This window comes from Poecilia mexicana, unplaced genomic scaffold (genome assembly GCF_051168715.1).
Source record: "Poecilia mexicana isolate PSO_F unplaced genomic scaffold, ASM5116871v1 scaffold_2, whole genome shotgun sequence".
Classification (NCBI taxonomy): Eukaryota; Metazoa; Chordata; class Actinopteri; order Cyprinodontiformes; family Poeciliidae; genus Poecilia; species Poecilia mexicana.
In genome coordinates, this window is record NW_028263371.1 from 7620632 (window position 1) to 7632453 (window position 11822).

Consider the following 11822-nt stretch of genomic DNA (forward strand, 5'->3'; position numbering starts at 1 on the left):
CTAAGTCTGTGTTCGGTGCATCTTGTCACTTTCAAAAAAGATCTCCACCTGCTGGTCACATTCTCTTGGACATTCTAATTTGCTTATGTCATGTCCATAAAATGAACCATGCTTGAATGTTCAATAGTCATTCCCCATAAAACTTAAATTGTGTTTCTACATAATGAGGAACCATTTAATTCAGGCCTCTTGGACATCTAATGATTTGAGATTTGTACCTCTGATCTAAACCTCTCAGTTGCAGCTTTGGCTGTTTTTAGGGTTGTTGGGGTCTCTTCTGACTTTATTCAAGAATTTTTTCTAATCTTCCAAAAAGCCCCAAATTATTTATTGATGGCACGACTCTTCCAAAGAGCCTCTGGTTGTATGATTTGGGTTTCTATTCATCTGGAAAGTGAAGCAAAGCACCCCATCTGCATGATGCCATATTTAGTGGGGAAGATGGTGCATTCAGGAAGCTGTACTGTGTTTGTTTTCTGGGACAAGTTGGGCAAAAAGTTATATTTTGGTCCCATCTGACCAGAGAACCTTCCTTCACCTGTTTCCTCTGCCCCCTATCTGACTTACAGGAAACTGCAGGACTTTTAATGCTTTCTTCTTGCCACTCTTTAATGGAGGCCAGACTTGTGAAGTTCATGATTAATAGATGTCTTGTTCACAGATTGTTAAACTTGAGTTGTTGAACTCTGCATCTCCTCCAGAGCCAACATGGACCTACTGGCTCTTTTGGGTCTACATGGACCTTTTGGAGGTTTTGTGCCAAACGTAAGCGATGTATTGAACTGTGCTTAAAGCATGTTCAAAAGGAGGGCTGTACAAATGCATATTCACACTTTTTCATGGATAATAAAATGTTACAATAAAGTATCACAAAATAAAAGTTGATGAAATACAATTAAAGTTTGCAGTTATAATGTGAGAATGCCCCAAAAGAGTTCATTGTGCTTACACTCCTAAGAGGCAGTAAAAAAAAAAACTCCCTCCCAATCCAAAAAATGTCTAAAAGCTCCTGGAAAAAAAGCCAACAAAGAAAACAAGCAAGTTTCCTGTTTTAAAGGAAGTTTAGCGTCACTTGAAGCGTGGACAGGAAGGGTACATTGGCCAACAGGAAACTGTTCCCTCCTGCATGCTAAACACTGTGGAGAGGAATGTTTGGATAACCTTTTTAATCTGCACTCAGTTTACTGCTGATTCTACAGTTTTGCTTTACATGCGGAAAATGTCCTGAACTTGCTGTTCCTGTCCGGGCGTGAACAATTACTGCTTCTCTTGATGTCTGAAAAGACCAAAATGATCCGTTCGGAATCAAGATGTTCTTCTTCTGCAGTTTAATTCGTTGCTTTATGTCGTGGAGAAACAACAAAAACAAAACAAAACTATGATTTGCATACGAGATTGTCATAACAACTGGTAGGCATCTTTGGACATGAGATCAGCGCTTCAAGATTTGCTTTATAATTCTCAATACGGACATTTGTTTAGTTGATTTTTTATTTTACATGTTTTATCTCTCGACGAACACTCCCACCCAGATGGCCTGCGTCCTGGAGGGAAGGAAACAGACCCGGTGCGTGGTATCTGGGCCCAGCACCCTCTGCCCCTGTTTACCCACCAACATCCCGCACAAACACGCCGGCCTCAAAGTCAGACAACAGTGAGTAATCTTGACCAATCTGCTCCTCCGTTCCTCTGGCTTCTGCTTCCTCCCAGCAGGCTGCAGCCCTAAGCCAAGGGCTCAGCTGGCGTCACGCGGAGCCGCCGGGCAGGAGCGCGACGTGCTGAGTGCGCACGCAGCCCACCTGGCTGCTACACTGGGTGTGATCGCCGAGAACGACGGTGGTGATGACGATGACGATGATAGCAGGGACTGTAGTGTCAGTGGATGATCATGACAGAGCTGATATGAGGACCCATCTGGGGAGAGACGCTGGTAGTTCAGATGTTTTGCACGTTCATTGTGTGGTCTTCTGGGAAAGGGAGGAAGTGTTTAGAGTGGTGAAAGGTTAACAGCTGGTTTTATTAGTTTGAAACAAGTCACACTAAAAATACCCAGGTTGCAGTATTGTTCATTCATTGTTCACCTTTTTAGTCTCACCGGCAGATGTATGCCTATGATCGACGTGGTTTGTGTTTTTAGCCTCCATGTGGATTTTAGTGCCACTTGTTGGTGTGTTGATGCTGTGAACCGAATTGCCCATTTGGGACGTGAATAAAGATCTGAATCTGAATCCTAAACTCTTAATGTCAGTCCACTGGAATAACTTCCCAGCAACCACAGCTAGATTATTCATAACTGCTGAATTTGTCCGTATGTTTTCAGGTTATAACCCAAAGCTCAGTGAATATCTAATATCTAATGAGAAATAAATAGAAAAAAACTGGAAGAAAATTTGTTAGAGGCAAAATAAACCCAAAAAATCCCTGACTGATGAGACTGAGCCGACAGATCCAGTTGGCAAAGAGAAAACAGCATTTCAGCTAAAAGAAACTTATCCGTCACTTTTTAAAGTGCCAGAAATTATTTAATATTCAGTGACATAGTGGGATTGCATCATAAGGATAGAAACATTTTCTGTTTGAATTGCTTTTCAATAACCATCTGAAACTGGGTGTTTGGTCTTGCTAGCTGTTAAGAGTTTCACAAAGTCACTGAAATCTTTCTACAACACATAAATGAACCACGACTGACAATTAAACCTCTACAAATTACTCTATCTTTTTACTATTAAGCTGTCTGGCTTAGTTATCAGGCAGATTCAGTTCTTTGCAGGGAGCATGCTGAACTGTTTTCGCTGCTTTTGCGACTACGGTCAGAAAATGAACACTCGCTAAAAGAGGCCCGACAATAACACAGGATGCTGTGGCTGAACGCAGGTGCGAGCGACGCTTTCGCTACATATTACAATGAAACCTGAAAATAATCCCAGTCATGGGCTTTCCATTTTAGCCGGACAGCATGTCTGAGGAAACGTAAGCTAAAAGTGAAACGCTCAGTGGAAAACACCTGGTTTTCTCAAGCAAAAAAAAAAAAGATCTCAGTTTTGTTTTGAGCCTCAGTACCACAGTATGCATTGGGTTTCAATGTAGCATGTATTTCTCCATCAAAGAAAGGTATAGTTTCAAAAGAAATACCTTCAGATTTGAGGGAGTTTCTGTTGTTCTTGGGGTTTTATAACATTTGTACAGACCAGTCAGAATCCTTGGTCCACAGTTTGTGGAAACAGGATCCATCAAGATTTTTATTTATTTCTTCCTTGGTAGAATTTGACGATTGCAACTTTAAAAATAAGGTCCCATAATGTTTCTTGCCACAGTCTGAATTAATGCTTATATAATTACGTCCCTGTAATGTTTTGGCCAGGTGACAGAGAGTTATTTGTTCATGTCTTACAAGTAAAGGAAAATGTTTTTCAAACTTTACTCAGCGGGTGTACGTCATTCAGTTTGAAGTATCGTAACGTACCAGTTTAAGTTATATAAGCGTAACTGTATTAATCCTGTCTTAATTTTCCATAAAAATCCAAACAAGGAAAGATTTCCCAACATTTTTGGTGTGACATTGTCTGAACCAGAAGCAAATTCCTGACAAATATGCAATTAGCATTCCCTCAGCAAGTGAAATGTTAGCTTAGTTTCGCTCAAACATTTTACTTTCATGCCCGTCAGGCAGGAATGCTGCTGCAGGCGAAACTGAGATTTATGACTAAGCGCTGTCACTTCTTGCACGGATATTATTTATTTATTTTTTTTAATCTTTCTGCCTTTTGCCAGATTTTTGGCTCACACACACGACACACCACTGCGTGTTTTATTTTTTATAGGCGCAAGCTAAAGAAAGGTATTTAAAACTGAATTATATGTCCTGGGACTTCCAGTAAGTGGATGTTTATCCTATGAATTTAAACCTTTCAGGTCTGATGGACAAGCGATGTGACGCGTATTGAGCCAATCTCTCGGAGGCGTGAACATTGGAAAAAGTTGTCATGCCTCTTTTAATTGTGCATGCACATACCTTCCTGGTGAGTGTTGTGCATTTGTAGATTTGGGTAAACACGGTTTGCAGTGTGTCACGTCACTGACCCCCTGAGTCAGCATAAACAAAAAGATCATGTGACTGAAAGTCAACACTTTTTCCTCATTAGGTCTTTTTCCCGAATTGTTTTGAAGCCGCAGGCTGCTGCTGTAGCCGTAAACAGTTTTTTTTTAAAAAGCTGTCAGTCAATCGCTCAGCAGGCTCTCTTGTGATTACCATAATACGCCGTTATCATAGAAACAAACACTGGCTGATTGTTCTTCACCGTCAGAACGTGTAAGCAGTAATTCCACGCCGCCTTGGAAGGTTTTCTTTCATACATAATAAAGTGTTTCATTATTTTCAGTGGGCATTTTTTATAGTTTAGACAACAGACTTCCTCATACCTAACATTTACAGACATTAGTGATGATCATTCTATATATCAAAGCTCTAAGTGCATCACTTCACATCTGTAATTGGAGAACGAAAGACAACATGTTTAATAAAGACAACCATATTAAACATGGCTAATACCTGCATCTATTACGTTCAACATAAATGCTGAATCTGACAAATGAGCCTCTTTGGAGAATGCATATTACAATTTACTGAGATGTTCATGTATCTACAGTATCAGTTTTTGAAAATAATCTTTAAGCCAGTAATGAAAACACTTTTAATAAAGTCCACATTTCTGCCTCACAATGTTTTTTTTATTGGTCTGATGTAGTATTTGAATCTTAAATGTCCTTTTTATATTAGCTTTAAAGATCAAATGTGACTTAAGAGAAATTTTACCTCATAATTTAATGCCTAGAATTTGGGCTTCTGTCTCTTTAAGAAGCTCCTGCTCTTTCTTAAACTCTGCCTTCAGGAAGTCATCACAACATGGCTCCTCTATTAACTCTTTAACAACATTTTTTCCAGTGTTGCGCTAAGAAGTAGCTCAGTAGATGCGCAGTTCCACCAGGTGTTTGCTAATTGTTGCTGGCTAGTCTGAAGGAGCTGAGTTGGGGAGACATGGGTGGGGTTTGCTGGAAGGCGGAGCTAGGTCCAACCAGGCGTTTTGCACAGATGGTTGCCATGGAAGATTAAAGGATTTCTCAAACATGCATGAAAGAATCAAGGCAACACTCCAGGTATAAAGATATAAAGTTAAAAAAAATGACATAATGCTGCCTCTTTAATGAGGAAGGGATGTTCAGATAAAAACATATATTGAGCCACAAAAAGAATATGACCAGAGTGTGGACTAAAAATACACAATAAACAATCCTTTTCAAGGTTGTTGTGATGCCAGCAGTAAGTCATAGTCGTGACTGTTTCCATCCACTCACATTTGAACAAAGCACACACACTCAGTGTGTGTCAGTCACACACCCTCGCCTCCTGGCGACATTCCTGGTAACCACTGTCTTCAGTATGGGAGACAATCTGACCTGACTCCCTCTTAGGGCATCGGCCGTCTCCCTCTGGACTCGATGACTCAAGTCATGGATCCGCTTTTCTTCAGCAGGGGAGACAATTGCGTTATCCCGTGCCTCGCCTCGTAGACGCTCGGTTCAGGTCAGAGTCACCTCCACCACCTCTTCTCATCCTCCCACGAATCCCTGTGGGATCGGCCTTTAAGGGAGGTGGCATCCCTGGATGGGAGAGGAAGGGCGCGGTGTTATTTTAACGTATGGAGGTGTGGGATTGCGTAAGGCCGCGTTAAGTTGGTGGTGTGAGGCGGACACAAAGAGGCTGGACTTAGACATACAGCGCTCGTTAGTAGGAGAGGAGAGGGTGAATCATATACCACTAATCACACTGCCACCTCTACCTGCGGTTGAGAACGATTCGCTTTAAACTGAGCTTGTGTTTTTCTTTTTTTGTAGTTTGCTAATGTGAGTGAGTGCATTATCTTCCCCTGTGTTAATGTAAAAACCGAGGAAGACTTCAAAAAGCCTCTGTCTCCCCCCCCCAATTACATATATCCAAAATGGCACTTGAGAAAGCTTGAAGGCCTCTTGCATATCGCATGTCTGAGCCAGGATTACAAGTAAAGAAGAGGCCATGTTTTTCATCCTTCTATGAAGATGAAACTATGATTCATATAGAAGACATGCAGCTCTGATTTACAGCGGCGAAAATCCAATTTCACTAAAACATTTCAGAGTAATTCTAGCAAGGGAAATGGAAAAAAAAAAGTCCTTAAATCCCTTTTCTTCTTGCTTCTGAAGTAATAATAGTAGTTATAGCGTTGCTCTGTATTAGTCCAGGTGTTTGTATATTCAAACCAAAATGTCAACAACCTTTAAGATTACATCTAACAAGTAAGTGTCAAACTCAAGGCTCAGGGGCCTGATGTGGCCCACCGTTGCTTTTTATGTGGCCCTCTAGACTCCAAATTACATCAATAAATCACTCCAACAGATCTCCACTTTTTTTCTGATTTCACCGCAATTTGTTCTCAAAATTGGAGAAAAATTGGATTTAAGTGACTGCTGCCTCAGCCTTACTTGATGTCAAGTTAGTCAGTGATTTACACAGCGAGTAATAAAAAGTCACATTTAACATCATATTAGCACAAATATCGCAAAACGTTTCTTACCAATATTTCTAAATTAGCAGCATAAAGTCTGCGATTTTGATTGCAAAAAACAATCAATCACAAAATCCTGGATCCTTCTGACACAACCGGCCTGTCATGTTTTTGGTAATATTCTCAAATGACAGAGTGATTTTGGCTAAAAATGTGACACCCTGGCACTTCTTCAATATAATGTCTATAACACAGTGTTGCTAAGAGAAATATTTATTTACTGCACCTCGCCACGACACAGAGGCAATACCTCAGTTACATGACTGCATACCATAGTACATAGCTGGTTGCAGGTCTGAGAAAAACAACAAACAGAGCTGAGGTTTGACACCAACCCATCAAACAACATTCCTTTATCTGCCTGAACTACCAAAAGTCCCAATCGCTGACGGGATTTCCAAACAACACGAAACTCGCCGCGGAACCTGTGCAGGTTTACAAGGACCAGTTTGTGAAAGAAGAACCTAAACTGTCCAAAACTCGTACAAGATTAAATAATCTCCGTCGGGTGGAAATAGCCTGAGTTTCCATAAATTTCAACAGCTGACTTAACACATGATCCCGGCTGTTCCCACGACGGCGGGGCGTCTCAGGTCTCTGTGGTTTGAAGTGAAACACACGCAGACCAGCTGATGCGGCCCCGACTTATTTGTCTGCCCCACTTTGCCTGATGCAAAGTCACCAGTGACATCATTACGGTGCACCTGCCTGCAGGCGTTTCGGTTTATGCAACAGGAACAATGACAAGTTCAGCAACTCATCAAAGCTCTGCCTGTTTTGTTTTCATTCCAGGGGCGTTTTTCTCCTCTTTTTTTTTTCCTTCACTCGTCTGCCTCAGAGCTGAACGTCGACGTCAGACAGTGTGTTCTTTGTTTGTGTCTGTTTAAAGAGGAAGGGCGCCGTTATTCTCTTAAGACCACAGAGGAAATACATGCAGTCTACTATTTTTATCTCTGTTGCCGTTTCAGAAAACAAAAATCAAACTTTCGAAGCCGGTTTTACACGCATCCGTACCGAAGACAATCAAGTGTCAGGCCTGCTTATGCGGCACAGTTGATGTGCTCCAATGTCGAGATACGTCACGTCTCATGCTTCATTCAGAAGTCGGTGCACATTAAAAAGAGAAAAAAGTCTGGAGGCGCAGAACGATCAGGACAGAGACACAATCCTTGGGGCATGAAAGCATACAACAAAGAAACGGGGAGACAGATGGAAACAGAAGCCTCCGGGTATTAACGCAGAAACAGGATGAAAAGCAGCACACAGAGAAGAGCCTTTTATATATATAATTAACTTTGTGACTCACGCGCTTTCTGTCAACGCTGCTCAACGCGCACGTGCAAGCCTCATGCAATTGCTCAAAGCTGTGGCTGTGTCTTTTCCCTTTTTTTTCTCCTCCTTTTTTCTGTACAACGTTTTCACGCAGGACATGAAAGAGGCGAGCTGGGAAGGAGGCGAGTGAGCCTCCATCCCAAATTAAGGTTGACATAACAGGATGAGATCCACTCAAACTATGTTCAAATTCTGTCCTAGGTTTTAACAAAATAATTCAAAGGAAAAACCTTTGAAGCTTCATGATATCTTAAACCTAGACAATTAAAAGTATTGCATTGGTATCGGTACCCATATCAATATCGGTGAGTCTGGTCCTGCATTTGCTGGGTGTCGATTCGATATCAAAATCCGAAGTATCGTACAAGATTTATTACACCTTATCAGAAGCGGTAATAAATGTGGAGGCTGAAGTAAATTTTAGAAAAACTGTCCACACTCAGTGTAAATCTCAGATTCGGTTTCCGAAGCTGTACGCAGGCCAGATTAACATCAAAAGACGAGACGCACAAAGCGAACCGATAAGGAGAAGTCCCGTCTCACGGCTCTCCATCTCACATGGAGCAGCAGGGACTTCTTAGAAAATACATTAAGCCTCATCACAAAGGTTTTATTGATGACAGGGAGAGCCTTCGCAGCGTGATTCAGCCCTTCCTCATTTCCTGTTGACCACACAGCCAAGAAGGCGCGGAGAATCTTGAGAATCGAGCCGGCCTGAGAGCGGAGCCGCGGAGATCAGAGGCAGATGAAAGCGCACGAAGAGGAGGAGAGAAAGAGAGAGAAAAAAACGTGACTGCTTCATCATCATGGATGCAGTCACTCCGGAGAGTTCTCATTAGTGAGTGACATGATAAGGTGTGAGTGTCAGGCGAAGCAGATCTTAACACTGTCACAGTCTCACATCTAATTGGACTGGTGGCAGCTTTACTCATGTTGTTGTTGTTGTTGTTTGAGGGAAGGAAGACACTGCTTCAAGATGATTAGAGACGAGCAGCGGACGGAAGAACAAAGAGTGTCCCAGGAACATGTAAAACACAACATCACACACTTACAGAAATAGCATCTGCTTTTCTGTTTTCGTGCAGAATGAGTTTTCTCCACTCATTCACATACCAGCAGTTGTGAAGTTTTGAGCATATTCAGTGCAAATCCAAACACAAGAATTTATTTATATGGAAGATTATTTTTTTCATTCACAGTCGTCCTCCCTGAATGTGAGATGTGGTGCGGGGGCGTTGCTGCGACTGCTGCTGCCTCTGACGTAGAAACGATCCCCTCTCGTGCTCTGGTATTACAGCTAGTCCTAGAAAACGAGAGGCAGAAAAGAAAAAGAAAAAAAAACGGAGAGTTAGTCATTATGCTCAGACGAGCGTCATCTCTATCATCACACAGTCATCTGCTGAGCTGATATATTAAAAAAAAATGAGTAAAGAGTGTACCATCCGAGCAGGTGAATTTCCTCTGCTTCATTGTTTTTTTTTGTTACACAAAATGACATGACTTTTATGAGGTAAATTTTGAATTTTGTTTTGCTTCCCACATGAATGTATCCAACAATTGGAGCTGCAAATAGAGTGATTAGGAAATTGGGACAGTGTGTGTATTATTCTCTTTTTAATACACACCGTGTTCTGTTAATAACCAACTAATTTCTCTCTGATAATATTTCAACTTATTTTACTCCAGGCTTTAGATAAGTGTTTAACAGAATTACAACTAAATTGTATTTTACTAAAAAGAAGAAAAAAAAATACAACATTGAGCAGTTTGTTGGTCCAGGTGAGATATTTTATCCTCTTGATCAAGGGCATCAAACCCATTTTTGTTTTTGGCCAAATCAAGATCATGAATGCTCTTAAAGGGCCGGTTGTACCATAATGCATTGATAAACCTTGTTCACAAACTGTTAAAATATCAATAAATTCTTAAAATTAAATAATATTAATAATCTTTCCAGTTCCTCCAGGATTTTCTGATTCTTTTTGTGATGCTAATTTGGAAATATTTGCACTTATTTATGGCGGTAAATGCGACTTTTTCTTACTCCCTGTATAGATCATAAACTATAGTCTGATATCAATTAAGGCCGAGGCAGATACCAGTTACAGTCTAAATACATCGTATTTTTTAGAAATTCTTAAACTTTACATCCTCTTCCTGCTTAAAGAGACACGAGTCAGCTGATTCCTCTCCCAACTTTTATCAAGACAGGCGATACAGGTTCAAGCATTTGCCAATTCCAGGCTGGAAAACAAATGTTCTAACACTCGGATCTTAGTTATACCTTAAAGTATAAATGTAGTGCGTTAGGGTGTTATTTCCTGCCCTAAACAGATACATCAGTGATATACAGCATAACTTATGTAGTAACAGATACTTCATTCACAATATGATGGTGGTTGTTGGTCCTGCTTCACTGTGACGTTATTTAGATGTTAAACATAAACCGCCACCCCTCACCCCCGGTCCCAAAATCTGCGTCTTACAACCAACTGTAATTATCCAGATCCCACCGCCTTTTGAGCTAAAACTGCTTGAAAAATGTGAAATTTTCTGACGAAAATGCAACTGAATTAAAACGACCTGTCAAAAAGCGTGAACATGTATTGATAGGTGAACAAAAACTGCGTTTTCCTCCTGTGGGATGACAAAGAGCAGCACTCAGCCTGTCATGCAAAGGCTAATTACAACAGGAGGGAGCTTCTTCAAGAAAAGATATTCCCCCCAATTTTATTTCTGTTATCTCAGCTCAGATCATTAAGGTATTCTTGGCTTTAAAAAAAAAAAGTATAATTTTCAATAAAGGCAGGGAGTAGGATGATTTTTTTTCTTCATCATGTCGTAATATACATGCAAAACATGTTGAGCTGTTGTTTTTAGCATTTTAGATTGAGTTGGAGTAAATTATAAGTCTCTACTGATAATTTGTAGAGACTCTAGTCTGCAAATGAGTCTCTGTAACTGCAGTTTCAAACAGTCTGGTGTAAAATGCCTTGTCTGCCAGGTTGATTGATACGTAGGTGCTTCTTTTCAAGCTCTGAATAATTAAATAACTCATCCATCAAGGTTCCCTAAATAAATAAATAAATACTGGTCAAATAAAGAAGTGACAGAAGAATTATTAAAAAGCACGAAATGAAAAAAGTGTGAAGGAGGAGTAAGAAAAACGTTCCAACTTTTTCTCGAAAAAATGCCAAAAATGTTTGCAATTTTAAGCCAAAGAATAGAGCAAATATATATATTTTTTTGTCCCACATTGGGGGAATTCAGGTGTCACAGCAGCAAGTTAAGGTATGAGGGGACATGCATCTTCACAAGATTGAAATAATAAAAAAATTAAAATAGAAAACTGCTTTATGGGCTTCATTTCTTCCCACATTGGGTAAAGTCACAATAAAGCAAATTTGAATTTTGAATTAATTTTTCTTGGCTTTAAGCTGGTTATGTTACTCTTTTTGTGTATTTTAATCATCTGTCATTGTGTTTTTGTCTTTTATTTCACTATTTTGCCTATTTAATATACAAGTAAAGATTAATTGGCTAAAAATGTTGCACTTCCTCACTGCACTCCAGACATTTTAGGACATCGACATTGGTGACTAAACATAATTCTTTTTTTCCTCTAGACTGCCAGATATTCCTTTATTGGAGGTATTTTTACTAATAAACAAAGCTCATGTCCCAGCTCCGTCTCACCGTTGACGAGCCGTCGTTCCCGCCTTCACGGTGACCGGCGGAGGAGACAGCTGGAGCCAGGACCGAGGCGGGGCCGCGGGGCCCCGACGGGATCAGCTGGCAGGTTTCTGAGGAGTGGTGCCAGCCAGCTGTCTGCAGTCGTGAGTCACGTTCTCAACCAGGAGAGCAGACCAGCTCGGTGAGACGCCTCCTGCT

The 11822-nt window shown here is 40.7% G+C and overlaps 2 long non-coding RNA genes across 2 annotated transcripts; both read right to left on the reverse strand.

Moving 5' to 3' along the window:
- Positions 1-1311: 1311 nt before the first annotated feature.
- On the reverse strand, positions 1312-7529 carry LOC148160370 (uncharacterized). Its single transcript, XR_015764535.1, has 2 exons — positions 5455-7529; positions 1312-1964 (listed from the first exon to the last, which is right to left on the reverse strand). It is a non-coding gene; the product is annotated as an uncharacterized LOC148160370 (long non-coding RNA).
- A 1529-nt stretch (positions 7530-9058) lies between these two features.
- On the reverse strand, positions 9059-11822 carry LOC148160371 (uncharacterized). Its single transcript, XR_015764536.1, has 2 exons — positions 11628-11822; positions 9059-9234 (listed from the first exon to the last, which is right to left on the reverse strand). It is a non-coding gene; the product is annotated as an uncharacterized LOC148160371 (long non-coding RNA).